The sequence below is a fragment of the Belonocnema kinseyi genome, chromosome 9 (assembly GCF_010883055.1).
Source record: "Belonocnema kinseyi isolate 2016_QV_RU_SX_M_011 chromosome 9, B_treatae_v1, whole genome shotgun sequence".
NCBI classification, from domain to species: Eukaryota; Metazoa; Arthropoda; class Insecta; order Hymenoptera; family Cynipidae; genus Belonocnema; species Belonocnema kinseyi.
In genome coordinates, this window is record NC_046665.1 from 107742994 (window position 1) to 107762042 (window position 19049).

Here is a 19049-nt window from a genome sequence, read left to right on the forward strand (position 1 = left end):
AAATTGAGCAATCTCTTCCAACTTAAACTCCCCCCTGTACCACAATTTTTCTTTGTCGAGTCTCTTTCTGCTGACAGGTGTACATCCGCTTCACTCTTTCTTTTTAATTTATTGCTTGTTATTATGAAAGATTTGTCACAGTAAAAATGATATAATTAAAAGAAAAAAAATTTAATAAGTTTTTAAATCAAATCTACTGAAAATAAAAAAAACCTATTTCCTGTACAGGAACCTCGGCGGATCCTAGATATGTTTCTGGACACGATCTTGCAGAGGAATCTTGCACAGGTAATATTTACGGTTCCTATTTAGGGATTTGCTAAAATAAACCTGTACATGGTCCTTTGAATGGTAGAGTATAGGTTCCTGTACAGGTTCTTGGAAAAATGATTTGAGGCATGGTTCCTGTACAGAAACACGTATCAGGTCCTTCACAGAAATCCGTAGCAAGAACGGCTTTATATAGGTTAAAGTTATAAAGTTCCTTTTCTTCTATTCCCTTGAATATCGAACGCAGTATTGAGAAAGCTGAGCCGTTAGAAAACCCTTGTCGATTAGTTTCTATGCAGGTTCACGTATAGGATTCATGTTCAGAAACATGTCCAGGATCCTCCCAGGTTCCTGTTTGGGATTTTTCAGCTGTAACATTAGGTCCAGACAAACGGCCACCCGAGCCATTTGTATAGGGTTCATGTGCAGCAACATGTCCAGGATCCTCCGAGATTCCTGTACGGGAATTTTCAGCTGTGACATGAAGTCTGGGCGTCTAACCACCTGGTCTATTTGTATAGGATTTATGTGCAGCGACATGTCGAAGATCTTCCGAGGTTCCTGTATAAAAATTTTTAATGGAAACATGATGTAAGACATCTGACCACCTAAGCTATTTGTATAGGATTCATGTCCAGGATCTTCCGAGGTCCCTGTATTGGAATTTTTAGCTAGAACATGAAGACCAAACATCTGAGCACCTAAACAACTTGTATAGGATTCATGTCCAGCAGCATGTGCAGGATCCTCCGAGGATCCTGTACGGGAATTTTCAGCCGGGACATGAAGTCTGACCTCCTGAACTATTTGTATAGGATTCATGTCCCGCAACATCTCCAGGATCCTCCGAGGTTCCTGTATGGAAATTATCAGCTTGAATATAAAGTTCAAACATCTGACCACCTGAACCATGTGTATATGATTCATTGTCAGCTACATATCCACGATCCTCCGAGGTTCCTGTACGGGACTTTTCAGTTGGAACATTATTTTATTATTTACGGATTTTTTTTTGGGACAAACTATTATAATTTTGTCACAGGCTTAAGATGGTTACTGTCCAACATGTCGAAGGCATTTTTTGGTTATGATGGGATTTTATTTTGATTATTCAACACAAGGCTACCCCCGGTATATATCATTGATCACGGACGCATTTTTATAATGCAGTCAAGTGATCTGATGAGAGCAGTCTTCCCCAACATATTGGACAAAGGCTGGTTTATACCCCATCATTGACGGACTGGGTTGCAGTCAAGTAAACGATGGAAGGACCTACAGCTAAAGGTGGGTTCCGAACCATCAGAACCTCAGTAAAGGTACATAGAAAAATTTCCAGAGGTACCGGTTCAGGGATCGAACCCCGGACCCCTTTTCGGAGAAAGATTCCTTTCGTTTTGTTTAGTAAACATTTTTAGTATAATAATGTTGGTTAAAATTAATCTGTTTCCATTGAGGATTCAATTAACCTGTTTAAAAAGTGGTCTTTTTTAGATTCGTATAATTTGTGATTGAGAAAGTATTAGAATCGTCAGCAAATTTCACGTCTCAGTTTTTCTACGGATATCTACGTTTCGAGACCGTTCGTTAACCAGCATTTTTTGACTAATGGTTATGGTTTTATTGATTGAAAATCATATCCAAAAATCAAATATTCCATTATAGAAAATACGATAAACAAATAAAAAATTCAAATTTTCAGCCAAACTACGTGAAGTAAGGGAAAATTCTTGTGGAGGAATTCCTGCTTCTAACAATTCCTTCAATTTTTGGTTTTTGATTAAAGATCCATCATTTTTTTTTTTTTTTGAAAAATTTACTCTTTTTGCGGAACGAACTTCTTGGTTGTAAATGTAACTATTAGGTTAAAAAATCATCTTTTTGTTAAAAATTTAACCTTTTTGGAAGAAAATTCAACTGTTTGCTTAACAATGAATCTCTTTTGGTTGAGGATTGAGCTATTTTGCTAAAAATTCATCTTTTCTTGTTAAGAAAATAATATTTTTGTTTAAAAATATATTCTTTTTATTAAAAGTAAAATTAGTTATTTTGAATTTAAATTTTGGTTGAAAATTCCAAATTTTTAGTCGAAAATAAATAATTTTGTTCTTTAATTTCACTATTTGGTTGAAAATTAATTGTTCTGGTTTAACAGTCACCATTTGTGTTTGAAAATTCACCGTTTGTGGTTTAAAATTAAACGATTTTGTTGAAATTTCATCTTTTTGGTTTAAAAGTCATCCCTTTTAGTCAAAATTGCATCTTTTTTACGAAACATGCAACTCTTTCGTTAAAAAATAATTTTTTTAATCACGGATTTAACCATTTAATTGAAAATTCGACTTTTTTGGCAACAATCTAATATCTTTATTTAAAAATGTATTCTTTTAGTTGGCAATTAAATTATTTGGTTAAATATTCGACTTTTGTTGGAAATTTGTCATTTAAATTATGTCTACTTTTGAAGTAAAAATTAATTTTTTTAGCTTGAAAATTCAACAATTTAGGTAATGTTTTTCTTTCTTCACTAAAAATAAATCATTCTTTCTTGAAAATTGAACTATCTGGTTGAAAGTCAATCTCTTTTTGTAACTATTTTGTTAAAAATTTTAAATATTCATACTTTTGGCAGACAATCTTGTTTCGTTGTTCTCAATTTAACTTATTGGGTTAAAGATGAACTTTTGTTAAAAATTCCTCATTTGTGGTTTAAAGTTCAAGGATCTTGGTAAAAAATTGAACAGTTTTTTCAGAAATCAATTTAACTATTTAGTGAAAAATGATTATTTTCCGTTGAAAATTCATATCTTTATTTTAAAATGTAAGTCTTTTGTCAAAAATTCAGATTTTGTGGCAAAAAATTAATCTTTTTTGTTGTGGCTGATTAATTTTTTAATCCATCATTTGTTTGAATTATTTATTTATCTCAGTTCGTTTAAATTAATTAATTTGAATAACCATTAACTGATCTAACAGTTTATTTTGGACTGCCATTTTTTAAGAACTATTTTTTTTTAATTTCACAGTACCAAAAAATTCGTATTTTTTATGAAAATTGAGCTTTTTGGTTAAATGATTAATTACTTTGTCGAAAATTCATTTTTTTGAAGATTAATTATTCTAGATGAAAATTTATCGATTGTGGAAAGTGTAATCACTTTGCTAAAAATGTATGCATATTGTGAAAAATGCATCTGATTTGTTAGAAAATTAATCTTCTTGGTCGAAAATGAACCTATTTGTCGAAAATTTATGTAACGAATTTATTGAAATTTATTTTGCTTGACTAACGTTTTTTTTTAAATTGAAAATTCAATTATTTTTTTGAACATTTATATTTTTGATTTAAAATATTATCTCTTACAGTGGAATTTTTACCTGTTGTAGTAAAAATTGCAACCTTCTGGTTAAAATCTAATCTTTTTTGGCAGTAAAATAATTTTCCACATAAATATATAATTGTTTCTAAAGAAAATTAATATTTCTAGTTCTGAAATTTAATAAATTTATTAGAAAATGTTATTATTTTGTTGAACATTCTTTTTTTTTTTTTTTGATAAATCCAGCAGCTTTTAATTTCTAAATACAATTTTTGTTGTTGAAATATCATATATTCAATTTTTTCTTAAAAATTAATGTTTTTAGTTTGAAAATTAATGTCCTTCGTTGAAATTTGAACTACCTTTCTTAAAAGCTTGGCTTTTTGGTTAATTCATAATTTTAATTCGAAGTTCGTTTGCTTTTTTCGTTACATTTTTTTTACCTAAAAAATTTAAATATTTCGTGAAAAATTAAAATAGTTTGTGAACATTACACTGTTTTGTGGAGAATTCGTACTTTGGGTTCTAAAATTCAACCTTTAAGTAGAAAATTTATATTTGGTTACAAAAATTTATATTTTGGAAAATTAATCTTTTTTGGTATAAAATGAATTTTTTCGTTCCAAATGCAACTGTTTATTTGAGAATATCAAAAAAAAACTATTTCGAAATTCCTAATGACAAATTTTCGAATATTGAAAGTTAAAAAAAATGTTTAAAACGTAATCTCTTAAAATTCTTTGGACTTTTAAATATGACTCAGAAAAGTGCAATTCTTAACGGATTTTGACTTATCTTTTTTAGAGTTTACCGTAAGGCTTTAAGGTATAACATTTAACTTTGCAATTTTTATTTTGACCAAATGGAAATTTGTTATTTAACAACAAACTTACAACTTTTAGTTGATAAACTTTACCATGATACTATTTCTTCTAAGAATTTGAAATTCATTAAAAAAGGTCATAAATCAATGTAAAACTATCTACAAATAATTTATTAGTGGGTTAGTGAGAATTTTTAAAAAATAATGTTATAAACAAATTAATAAACAAAAGTAATTTTTTCGTGATTTGCAATGATTAGCTAATTTTGATATAGCTTTTGTATTAAGTATCTCAGATAATGAAGTGCGCTTACAATTAGTTAACAATAGCTGATAAATGCCAATTATTTAAACAATTTTCATAAACAAATGCACATTTTGACCATTTTTTTTAGAAAAAGGCTTGACTTTTTTGCGGAATCAACTTAAAATGTTTTTCCTAAGACTACTTGATATCATATTTTTCATAGTTACCATAAAATGTTAATTATTTTTAAAAAATTTATAAACAAATGCACATTTTGACCTCTTTATGATGAAAAGCCTTGATTTTTTGCGGAATCAACTTCATATGTGTAGCCTAAGACTCCTTGCTATCATATTTTTCATAATGGTCAAAAAATGTTAATTATTTAAACAATTTCTATAAAAAAATGCGCATTATGACAATTTTTTCATTGATAGGCTTGATTTTTTTGCGAAATTAATTCGGAAAATCTTGCAAAGGAATCTATGCTATCATAGTTTTAATAGTGACAGAAAATTATCATTTTTTAAACGATTTTCAATAAAAAATAATTTTTTTTTTACAATTTATGAAGAGTTGGGTGGTCACTAGATTTTTGTCCATTTTCGGTAAAAAAATCCTTGCTGTCATATATCAGTTTACTATAAAAATATGAAAGCAAGGATTCTTTTTCAAGATATTTCACACTGATTCTGAAAAAATTAAACCTATTCCTGAAAAAATGGTCAAAATGTGTATTTGTTTATGCAACTCGTTTAAATAACTATCATTTTCTGTTACTATTAAATAGTAAGAAAGTAATAGAAATTGTTTGAATAATTAACATTGTTTAGTCAACATCAAAATATGATAGCAAGGAGTCTTAGGAAAAACATTTGAAGTTGATTCCACAAAAAAATCAAGGCTGTTCATAAAAAAATGGTCAACATTTGCACTTGTTAGTAAAAATTGTTTAAATAATTTACATTTTTTAGTGAATTTGAAAAATATGATAGCGAAGAGTATTAGGAAAAACATTTTAAGCTGATTCTGAAAAAAATCAAGGCTTGTCATCAAAAAATGGGCAAAATCTACATTTGTTTATAAAAATTGTTGAAATAATAAACATTTTTTGGTCGCAATGAAAAATATGATAGCAAGGAGTCTTAGGAAAAAAATTTTAAGCTCATTCCGCAAAAAAACCAAGGCTTTTCATCATAAAATGGTAAAAATGTGCATTTGTTTATACAAATTGTTTAAATAATGAACATTTTTTGATGACTATGAAAAATATGATAGCAAGAAGTCTTATAAAAAACATTTTAACATGATTCCGCAAAAAATGAAGACTTTTTTATTATAAAATGGATAAAATGTGCATTTGTTTCTAAAAATTGTTTAAATAATTAACATTTTTTGGTCACTTAAGGAGTCTTAGTAAAAACATCTTAAGTGGATTCCGCAAAAAATTGTGGATTTTCATCATTAAATGGGCAAAATGTGCATTTGTTTATAAAAATTGTTCAAATAATTTGTAATCATTTGCTCTTTTCAATTAATTGTGAGCGAACATCATTATATGAGATACTTTATACATAAGCTATGGGTCAAAATTAGCTAATCATTGCAAATCACGAAATAATGACTTTTGTTCATTAATTTTTTTATAAAAGTATTAAAAACCTTTTGGTCACTCTAACCCACTAATAAATTATTTTTGTTTAGTTTTTACATTACTGTATTACCTTTTTAAATGAATTTCAAGGTCTTAAAAGAAATGGTATCATGGAAAAGTTTAGCAACAAAAAGTTGTAAGTTTGTTGTTAAACAACAAATTTCTGTCAAGTCAAAATAAAAATTTCACACTTAAATGTTATACCTGCAAGCATAACGGTCAATTCTAAAGAAGAAAAATCAAATTTTGTTAAGAGTTGCACCGTCAGTCGCATTTTGTCCAAAAAATGTGCTTTTTCTTCCACTCGGGGGGGGGGGGGGGGGGGGGGGGGAATGTTCGCGAGCCAAGCGCTCTGCATCCGCTCGTTTTTAGTCTGTGGGAGATTTATTATTATTATTATTATTGTCTTGTTAGGATGATCCATTTAATAGCAGAACTACCCGCAGTTGCCTGTACATTTGTCCAGGGGCGAGGAAAACTGCATAAAACCCCCACCCTCTAATATATATTTTTAATTAGCTATTAATTTGAAATCAAGTGATAATAGTAAACTGGATTATAAATTTGTCTTCTTTACTTCCTCTTTCTGAAGTCATCTCAGCAGCGAAGAAGAATGAAAGGTGTAAAATAAAGTACATACTTCATTTAAATACTTCATTTAGATGTGGACTATCGCTATAAAATAAAAAAATTTTTGTCCTCTTGTAAATTATCAGAAAGAGAGAGAGAGAGAGAAATTTATTTATCATTACCGGTCTTACGGCGCCATAACGGATTCGCAAGCGGCTATTTAAAATGAAAGACGATACCCGATTAGTATTAGCAAAGTAGATAATCGTGTTGCAGAAGAGTGTTTTATCGATTCTGGAAAATATCTTGAACGAAAGAAGCTGCCGAGTTGCGCTTACTCGCAAAAGATTATCTCTAGCGATAAAGGCTGCTAATGAATTATTATGAATTATCTTGATAGAAGGAAGCCGCGAGTCTTCAACTGGGAGTGCTTAACGAAACTTTTTTTTATTTATTTATATTGATGAATAATTATTATTTATATCCATAGAGGAGCTGAACATTTGAGGAGAAATCTAAGTTGCAATTTTTTGAATTCTTTATATTATCCCCCTCCCCCCATCACAAATTACGAAAAAAGACTACATTATTAGAAGTCCAATTATTTCTTTTATTAAAAAAATACGTGAATTTCCAACGAAATAGTGAAATTTTCTGATAAAAAAGATACATTTGCAAGCATAGTAATAAATTTTTTATTTAAATTATGAATGTTCAACCAAAAAAATTAATTTTCAATTAAGTAGTTTATCTTTTAACCAAACTCTTACATTCTGAACTAAGAAAGATGAAATTTTCACCATTAGTGATACATTTTCAACCCAAAAAGATAAACTTCCAACTAGGAAAGTTTTTTAAGTCAAAGAAAAAAATTGCAATCAAATTATTGAATTTTTTATCTAAAAAACTATTTTTTTAAAAAGCATTTGAATTTTTTTAACCAAGAAGACGAATTTAAAACAAAAGAGGTGCATTTTTAACAAAAAGGTTGAAGTTTTAATTAAAAAATAAATATTAATTTCTTAATATTCTAATATTCAATCAAGAAAGGTTTTTCAGTCAACAAAAGACAAGAAATCTCGGTTGAATTGTTTAATTTTCTAGCCCAAGAGACAAATTTTTAATCTAAAAAGAAGAATAAAAAAACAGTTAAATTTTCAACCAAAAAACAAGATGTTTTAAAGAAAAAGATTTTCATACAGATAGTTGAATTTTTAATTTAAAAACGAATTTTATACAAAAATGTTGAATTTTCAACCCAAAAGTATAAAATAAAAAAAACTCAATTGGATTTTTATCCAAAAAAGACCAAGTTTTAACAAAAAAGAATATTCTAAAGCAAATAAGTAAAATTTTCACAAAAATTAATGAATTTTCATCTAAAAAACGAATTTTGAACAAAACAATTAAATTTTCAATAAAAAAAGGTAAAATTTCGACAAAAGAATTAATTTCTGCAAAATTGTTGAATTATTATCTCAGATAGGTTTTTCAGTCAAGAAAGAAAAGAAATTTCGATCAAATAGTTTAATTTTTAAGCCAAAGAGGCGAATTTTTTACAAAAATTTTAATTTTCAAGCTAAAAAGAATATTCTAATGCAATTAGTTAAATTTTTCAAACAAAAACGAATTTTCCACAAAACAGTGAAATTTTCAAACCAAAGAAACGAATTTTTAATCATAAAGGAATATTTTCAACAAAACATTAAAATTTTTACCCAATAAAGTTGAGGTTTCAGGAAAAGGATTAAATTCTCAAGAAATAGTTGAATTCTCAACGAAGAAACGTCTTTTAATCAAAAAAGATAAAGAATTTTTATCAAATTGTTTAATTTTGCAGTTAGAGATGAAATTTCCGCAAATAATTTAAATTTAAAACAAAAAAGTCGAATTAAGAATAAAGTAAATTTCTTAACCAAATAGCTAAACTTTTAAACCAAACAGAGGAATTTTCAAACAAAAAATATGAATTTTTAACAAAATACCTGAATCTATTACCAAAATAGATAAATTTGCAATAAAAAACTAAAATTCTTAACTAAATAAGAAAAATGATCAACAAAGAGTTAAATTTTTACCAAACAAGTAAATTTTCAACTGAATACTTTGAATTTCTGTTAAATTAGTTTAACTCTTATCCCAAAAATATGAATTTTAAACGAAACAGTTGAATTTTAAACTAAAAAGAGAAGTTTTGAACAAAGAAAATTAATTTCTTCTCAAGAAAGAAGTATTTTTTAGCAACTAGTTAAATTTTAAACAAAAAAGATAAATTTTCAACAGAAGAAAAAAAAACATATTCAGAACAAAGTAGTTAGATATTCCACACAAGAAATACATTTTCGACTAAGATTAAGAATTTCAACAAAAAAAATTATTTTTTAAGAAAGTAGTTCAAATTTCAAACAAATGATTAAAGTATAAACCAAAATAGATGAATTTTCAATGGAGGATCACACTGGATCACACTGGATCCAAAAAATATTTTTATTTTAGATCAAAAGCAATTCAATTACCCAAAAATAAAGTATTTTCAACGCAACACTTGAGTATTCCAATCAAACAGAATTTATTACTGAAAGAGATATATTTAAAATAAACGCTCAATTATTAAAATTTTTATTTCAAGGAATTTTGTTCCAATGCAAAAGCTAATTTTTTTGAAATCGTCTAATTTTCAAACAAAGAGATAAATCTACAACTCAAATGACGAATCTTCAACAAAAATTACTTTCTGGGGCTAACAAGAATCTTTATTTCCAATGTTTTGATAGAGCCCATTTGTACAATATATTTGTCCCATTGCTGTATGAGTATCTTCTTCTAACCATGTTTGTGTGACTAGCTGATGTTAATTGATGTTGATCAGGAAAGAATTTGATTAGAAGATGATGATTCTATTGGTATACTGGTTCAATAATTTTCCAATCCTTTAAAAGAACTCACCTATATAGTTGGTTCGTTACATTGTTCTGTCTTCTTCTAACCTTTTTGTATTATTAACTGATTTTAATTGATGTCGGCCAGGTAAGAATTTATTTGAAAGAAGTTATATTTTGTTAGTGTACTGTTCCAAACTTCATTCGTTAGACTATTGAAAATTACCCAATTTCCAATCCGTTGAAAGAACCCATATGTATCTTTTATTTCATTGTTGCATTTTTTTAAACCGTTTTGTATGATTAGCTGATGGTATTTGATGTTGGTCAGGTAAGAATTTGATTAAAAGATGCAGATCTTTTTGGAATACTGGTCCAGTAATTTTTGAGTCCTTTGAAAAAACTCATCTGTATAGTTTGTTTATAGTATCTTCCTCCAACCATGCAGTATGATTAGCTGATGTCAATTGATGTTCGTCAGATAAAAATTTGATTAGAAGATGTTCATTTCATTGCTTGAGAATATCCTATGTATAATCCTTTGAAAAAAACAATCTTTCTAGTTGGTTTCTCACATTTTTGTGTTTTCTTCTAACCATGGTGTATTACTAGCTGATTTTAATTGATGTCGGCCAGGTAAGAATTTATTTAAAAGAAATTCAATTTTGTTGGAATACTGGTCCAAACTCTATTTTATTAGACTGTTGACAATTTCCCAATTTCGAATTCTATGAAAGAAACATCTGTATCGTTTATTTTATTGTGGTATATTCTTTAAACATGTTTTATGATTAGCTGATGTTATTTGATAATGGTCAGGTAAGAATTTGATTAAAAGATACAGATTTTATTAGTATACTAGTCTATCAATTTTCTTATCCTTTAAAAATCCCATCTGTCAAGTTTGCTTACTTCATTGTTATATGTTCCTACAAACAATATTTATTATTTTAAACATATATTATGCTGCATTATTAGCTTACTTTAACTGTTTTTGACCAGGCAATAATTTACTTAGAAGATGCTGGATTCTGTTGGTATAATGGTCCAAACTCTATTCTCTCAGATTGTTGATAAAATCTCTATTTTCAATCTGTATAGTTCTTTAGTTTGTTTGTTACATGTATAGTTGGTTTGTTACATTTTCGTCTCATCTTTTAATAATGTTGTACTATTAGCTGATTTTAATTTATGTCAGCCAGGTAAGAATTTATTTAAAAGAAGTTAGAGTTTGTTGGTACACTGGTCCAAAATTCATTCTCTGAGACTCTTGTCAATTTCTTTATTTTTAATCCTTTGAAAAAACCCACCTGTATCGTTTGTTTAGTTGCTGATCTTTTTTAACCCTGTTGTATGATAAGCTGATGTTTTTAGATTTTCTTCAGCCAGCATAATGGTCCATTAATTTTCAAATCATTCTAAAGAATCCATCTGTATGAATTGTTGATTCTACTGTTGTATCTTCCTCCAAACATGTTGTATTATTAGCTGATTTTAAGTGTTTTCAATCAGATCAATCTCTTAATTGAGTCGTTTATTTTCATTTTTTTTCTCTTTATATTTAATTTAATTTTAAAATAATGATGGTGTTAATATCAGTCAGCTCAACATGTGTTTTAAACTTTAGTTAAACATATTAAAAAATTTGTAAGTTTTGAATTTAAATGAACAAGAATAAAAGTTTATTTTTACATGAACCATCTGTATTGTTTTTTGCATTGTCATATATACTTCCAGCCGTGTTGTATTACTATCTGATATTAATTGACGTTCACCAGATAATAATTTAGTGATATAATCTTGGATTTTGTTGGTATGCTGGTCTAGAAATTTTAAAATCCTTTTTTAAAAGAACTCATGTGTATAGTTTTTGGTTTGTTGAACTGATATTCATAACTTGTTTGATCTATTGTTGTATCCTCTTCCAAAAGTGCTGTATGATTAGCTGATGTCCATTGACTTTGGTCAGGTAAATATTTGATTAGAAGATGTTGATTTAATTGGTTGAAAATTTCCTATTTCCAATCCTTTTAAAAGAACCCATCTGTGAAAAATTTTTTTTAATTGTTTTATCTTCTATTAGCCATGCTGTAAGAGTACCTGATATTAATTGATGTGGACTGGGTAAGGCTCTAATAAGAAGATGTTTGATTCTTTTGGTATATTAGTCTGCTAATTTTCCAATAATTTAAAAGAACCCATCTATCTAGTTTGTTTGTTCCATTGCTGTATCTTCTTCCAATCCTGTTGTATTATTAGCTGATTTTCATTTATGCTGACAATGTCAGGATTTAATTGAAAGATGCTTGATTTGGTTGGTATACTGTTTCATTACCCATTCTCTTAGACTGGGGACAATTTGTTTATTTCAAATCCTTTGAGAGAACAGATCTGTATAGCTTCTTTCTTCCAATACTGTATCTTTCAAGCATGCTGTATGAGTAGCTGATTTTAATTTATGTTGATATTTAAGAATTTAATAAGAAGATGTTTGATTTTGTTGGTATCCTGATCTTTTAATTTTTTAAAAGAACCCATCTTTATAGTAGGTTTGTTTAATTATTGTATTTTCTTCTAACCGTGTTTAATGATTATCTGTTGTTAATTGATGTTGACCAAGAAATAATTTAATAAGATGTTCTTTTTTTTGGTACACTGGTCTGTTAATTTTCTAATATTTTAAAAGAAGCCACCTTTCTAGTTGGTTTTTTCCAGTCTTGTATCTTCTTCCAACCATGTTGTATGTAGTATTAGCTGGTTTTCACTAATGTTGAAGACGTCAGGATTTAATTTAATGATGCTCGATTTTGTCAATATACTTTTTTATAGTCTAGTCTCTCAAACTGTGAACAATTTGTTCATTTCCAATCCTTTGGAAGAACCGAGCTGTATACTTTCTTTGTTCCATTATTGTATCTTCCAGCCATACTGTATGAGTAGCCGAATTTAAATGATGTTGACCAGGTAAGAATTTAAAAACAGATGTTAGATTTTATTAATATACTGGTCTGTTAATTTTCCAATTCTTCAAAAGAACCCATCTTTCTAGCCGGTTTGTTCAATTGTTGCATCTTCGTCCAACCATGTTGTATTATTAGCTGATTTTCATTGATGTTGACGTTAGGATTTAATTGAAAGATGTTCGATTTTTTGGTATACTGTTTCATACTACATTCTCTCGTACTGTTGAAAATGTTTCTATTTTCAATCCTTTGAAATAACCTATCTTTATAGTTGGTTTCTTCTCTTGTTAAATCTTCTTTAAAAAATTTGGTATTATTAGCTAATTTTCATCGATCTCGATCAGATAATAATTTACTTAGAAGAAGTTGAATTTTGTTGGTATGATGGTCTGCAGACTTTTGAATCCTTTGAAAGAATCCATCTGTATAGTTGGGCTTTTCTATTGTTGTATCTTCTTCTAAACGTGTTTTATGATTAGCTGCTTTATGTCGACCATGTAAGAATTAACTTACAAGAAGACGGCTTTTTTTGGTATACTGGTCTGTTAATTTTCCAATATTTTAAAAGAAGTCATGTTTCTAGTTGGTTTTGTTCCATTATAGTATCTTCTTCCAACCAGTATGTATTATTGGCTGATATTAATTGATGTTGACTAGGTAAGAATTTAATGATAAAAAGTAGACGCTCATGATTAACTTTTATCATATCAACTGATTCTGGACAGTATTTTTACATAAAAATTTAGGAAAGGCAGTTGATCTGAAAAGTCGAATCATTCTGATACGGAATTTGATCATCAAATAAATATCCGAAATCTTTTTAAAAGAGTTGCATATCATTTTCATCTGCTTTCAGGATAAAATTTAACAACTGGCATTTCTTTAATTACATTAATCAAGTAAGAACTGCACGCAACTGATAACACTTCCGTCTACAAACACGTTCATAAACTCCTTCCGTTTTCTCATATCTTAAAACTCTAGAAAGTTAGGAATTCCTGGCCTTTCAGAATTAACAAAATTTTTTGCAAATCTCAATCAAACAGAACCACGCATCCAATAAACTCTGTATTAATCTGCACATACCTAGAAATTTTTACGCGCATTCCGCACCTCCTTAGTGCGAAAACATTAATCAGCAGTTGATGAATTCCAAAAAAGGTCTAACGCGATTAGTTTATTAGATTACATCGAGATGCCTGGAAAACCATAAACAAGTCACACCTAAGAGGAGGTGTAAAGGGCACTCGAAATTTATCTATGAAATACCTGAAAGAAAATTACCTTATGCTGGAATATATACACTTGTAAGAAATATTTTTCTCATGTGGGCGTGCTGTAATTCGTTTCTCACTTGTGCTGCAAACACAGAACTAAATTTATAGTTTAAAGGGACAAGTACTAAAAATTCAAATTAACAATTAAATAAACATCAATCAATACAATATACATATTTGTCAAAAATATTTTAGGATTATATTTTTAATTAAAATTGTTATTGATGGATTCAGATTTCTCGGTAAAATTTGTGCAACTTTGTTGAAAATCCTTTTTTTTTCAATAAAGATTTTGCGAGAAACTTTTTTTTTCTTAAAAACTATTTAACTGGTTTCAAAATGTATCTATTCCATTTATGGTTGAAAGTGTAACCTTTTTAGTTGAAAATTCAACTATCTGGTTTAAAATTAATGTATTTTATTCAAAATTTGGTTGAAAATTAGGTTTTCTTGTGTGAAAATTATTTTTTTAAACTAAAATCTTATCAATTCCATATTTGGTTTAAACTTAATCTTCTTTAGTTTAAAATTTATCTCTTTGGTTAAAACATGAAATCATTTTTTAACAATTTATTCATATTTTTGTTTATATTTTAACTATTTCTTTTTAATTAATTTTTTGTTCAAAATAAATTTTTTAACTGAAAACTTAACTTTTGTGCTAAGAATTCTTTTATTTTGATTAGTTAGAAATTAATTTTTAACTAAAAATTTACCTTACATAGTTTGGTTGAAAATTAAATTTTGGTTGAAAATTCGTATTAGCGACTTGATAACTTCAATTTTTTGGTAGTAAAAATTTCGCCTTTTTTGCTTGAAAATTTGTCTCCTTCATCAGAAATTGTATCTTTTTGTTTACAAATCTCTCATTTTTCTTTTGGTTGAAAATTAATTATTTAAACTCCAAACATATCTATTTTATTCCTATTTTTCAAGATTCATAATTTTAATTTTTCAATTCATATCCTTAGTTAAAAGTTGAATTTCTTTCAATTGGACTTTTTTGGGTTTAAATTGAATTTTTTGTCGTTGATTATATTTTTTAACCCAAAATTTAACCCTCTAATGAAAACCCGTTTTCAGTTGAAAATTCATTTTTTAAACTGAAAATGTAATTCTTATTTTTTCGTCACACATCATCTTATTTATTTGAAAATTCAAATATTTAGGTCAAAATCCTCATATTTTTTTTAATCTCGTCTTCAATATTGATAATTTTAGTTAAAAATTAGTCTTCTATAATAATAACTATTTTGTTAAAATTTTGTTTTCTTAGATGAAAAATTCATTCATTGTTTGTGTTGAAAAGTAATCTTTTTTTTTTGGTTAAACAATTTGAACTTTTTAATGCAATAAAACAAATTGAAAAGAAGCTTACAAATGGATATTAAACTAAACTATTTCTCTTCCGGATCATTAGAGACAAGTGTGTAACAAAAGGAAAAGAGAGGAATTTGTGTGAGTCAGAGAAAATCTTATTTGGAAAATTTGCACTTTGAAACAAGTTGCCTTTGAGACAATACGACTACATTTCAGAAAATAATACAAAGGATTTTTACGATAATTTATTCTATTGAAGTACTTCTCCTTCACAGTCTGGGTAGTGAGAAGAAATGTAGCCGCGAAATTGAAAATTTAAAAATGAAAATTTTGCTAAAAATAAGGTATTTAAATCTGTAAAATCCTGAAAATAAAAAGTTCTCCCTTTCAATTCAGAACAAAAAAAAATATAAATAAAAATTTCTTTTCTTTAAAACCAATGTGAATGTTCAGAATAAAGATTGTGCCTCGTCTAATTCAGAAAAAAATTCTCTCATATTTATTTGAAAAGAATTACAAAATTTTTCTATTTTCTACTATCTTTTCTCTTACTTACCTTTTCACTTCCCATTCATCCCTTCCTTATTCCACTCCTGCGCTCTTTTCCCTACTTACCCCTTCCCTTACTTCTCCTTTTCTTGCTCCCGTTACTTATTATACTTCGCTTTCCTTTTCTCAATATCCCTCACCTTACTTCTCCATTCGCTTCTCCACCCTTCCAATACTTCTCCCTCCTTCACTTTCTATCACTTCACGTACTTCTCATCCCTTGCTCTACTTCTCTTTAAACTACGCTCCCTTGTCCATCTTCCTTTCCTACTACCTTTTCCTTTATTTCCCCTTCTATTCTTCCTTATTACTAAGCCTCATTGCCTCTCCTTTTGGTTACTTCTCCCTGTTCTACCTTATCTCTTCTTAAATACTCTCCTACTCCTCTTCTACCTTTACGCCTACTCGGTTTTTTTACTACTATCTCCTACTATCTCATCCTTTATTCTTTACCCACTTATTACCCTCCCTTACTCCTCCTCACTTTCTCACTGCCCATGATCTTATTTTCCCCTCAATTTTCTTTTGCATCTTCTACTTCTCCCTCATCTACTTCCTATTCCCCCACATACCCTACTGCCTTTCCCCTATCTCGCCATATCCACCCCTACCTTCCCTACTGGGTTAGCTCCTACTCCCTATCTGCTGATTTCCCTCCACTTCTTGTCCTCACTTCCCTACTACCTTCCCAATACCTGTTTACGTACTTATTATTTTTCTCCCCTCAATTCCACTATTTTACTTCCCTCCACTTCGCCTTAATCTTTCAGATTGTATCTTTCCATTCCCCCTCACTTCTTCTACTTCTCATTTCTTCAAACCTGCATCCTTTAACTTCCTATAACCTTCCATATTTTTCCACGCTTTCACTCTTATCACTTTCTATACAAGGAAGAAAATAGAGCGATGAAGAAATATACCCATAACATTACTTCCCCTACCATCCTTTCCTAGTACTAAGATTCTATTGGTTTTTTCTTTGCCTTTTTCTCCTTGCTCAACTTCCTCTTTCATCACATACTCAATTACGCCTCCGATTCTTTTTTCTCTTCACCATTGTCTTTCCTACTATCTCACTCTTTACTCTTCATTCTCTGATTCCTGTACCTTACTCCTCATCACTTCCTTACTTTACATGCCCTGATTTCCCCCTTGATTTTCTTTCCCTTACTCTGATTCTACCTCCACTACTTCGACGTTCTCCACACACCCTATTACATTTTCTTCACCTTTCCATGTCCACCTCTATCTTTTCTACTGGGCTACACCTTAATACCCATCCCTCAATTTTCCTCCTATGCATGCCCTTACTTCCTTTATACCCTTCCACTAGCTTCCCATACCCGGAAAAAAACAGAAGAATGAAGAACCAACCGATACTAGAAGGATTTCTGCCCGGGGCTAAGAAACTGTAGAAATCAGTTTAAATCGTTTCCAATATATAAGGAATATTTGATGCTTAAAAAAATTGCTTAAAACCTGCGCTACTTCGTCTTTAATCACATACTCTACTACATCTCCCCTAAATTTTCCTCTTCACCTTTGCCTTTCCTATCGTCCCATTCTTTATTATCCATCTCCTAATTCATTTTCCTTAACCCTCAACACTACCTTACTGCCCCTGCCCTTATTTACCCCTCAATTTTCTATCTCTTCTTCTCTTCCTCTCCCATTTACTTCCTCTCTTCCTACATACCCTACTACACCACCTATACCTTTCCACCTTCACTCTATCTATCCCCTAAATAATGTTTTCCATCACCTATCCTTTAAATGCCCTCCCCTGCTCGCCCTCGCTTTCCCGCTACTTTTGCACCTACAACCACTACTTCTCCTCTCTAACTTCCACTATTTTCCTTCTTCCCACTTCACCTATTTTCATTACTTCTTATCTCTTTATTTCCACTTGCGTCCGCTACTACTTATCCCTTTACCTTCCAATCCCCTGACACTTCCTATAACTTTCCCTCCTATATTCTTGTGACTTCCTATTTCGGGAAAAAAACAGAGGGATATAAATCTTTTCGATACTAGAAGTGTTTTCGCCTGGGACTGCTTAACTCTAAAAATAAGTTTAAATCATTCCCAATACGTAAATAATACCTGATGTTTATAAAATTGTTTCTATAGATTCTTAAATTATTTATGTTTTAAAGACTTTCCTTTCCTAATGCCGCTCCCATTACTTCCCCTACTATCCTTCCCTATCGCTAAGCCCTACATTAGGTTTCCCTTAGCCTATTTCTCCCTGGTCTACTTCCTCTTTCATCACATACACTTCCACGTCTCCCTTACCTTCTCCTCTTCACCTTTGCCTTTCCTGGCATCCCACCTTTTAATTTCCAGTCCCTAATTCCTCACCCCTACTCCTTGTCACTTCCTTACTGCCCCTGCCCTTATTTCCTATTCTATCTTCACATCTACCCGTCCACGAGTCTATACTTCAGTAAACATCCCCTAGATTCTTTTTCCTCCTCTAACTTCCCCTATTTCCACTACTTCTTATCTCTTCATTTTCCTTCACGGCCTCCACTATTTATCCCTTCTCTCCCCCCTACTTACACTTGCTATAACTTTTCCTTTTTTTTCCTACTCTATTTCCGTTCTTTTCTACAGTGAGAAAAAAAGAGGGATGAAGAACCAGTCGATACCAGAAGGGTTGCTGACCGGGGCTACGATGCTCTAGATCGTTTAATATATAAGGAATATTTAATGTTTAAAAAAATGTTATTATAGATGTTTAAATTTATTATGTTTCGAAGAGTAGAAAAAAAATCCAGGGAGGTAAACGCGCTCGTGCATTCATTGCCGGTGGGAAATAATGGAGGTATATTTGTGTGATAATGCCGGTTCTCGCTTGAGACTAATAAATTCTTGACAACTTTGTAACTAAACGCTGAAAGTGGCGGATACGTTTTAATCGCTCGATCTTAACATTTCTAGAGCACGCGATTCTCAGAGGCACAGTTAGCACCTTAGCAGCTCGAACTCTTTGAACTATGACGTTGAGTCGAGTCGAGTCGAGCAAGTCGAGCTCTTCTCTGCCCGGCTGGGATCTTCATTCTTCAATCTTCAATGCAAGAATACCCAACCGGTTTTCCAGACTCCATCAGAAGCATATCGTCACTCGCACCTCAAGCTTCTGTTTCTCATTCTGTTTTCGGAAGCCGTTTCCTT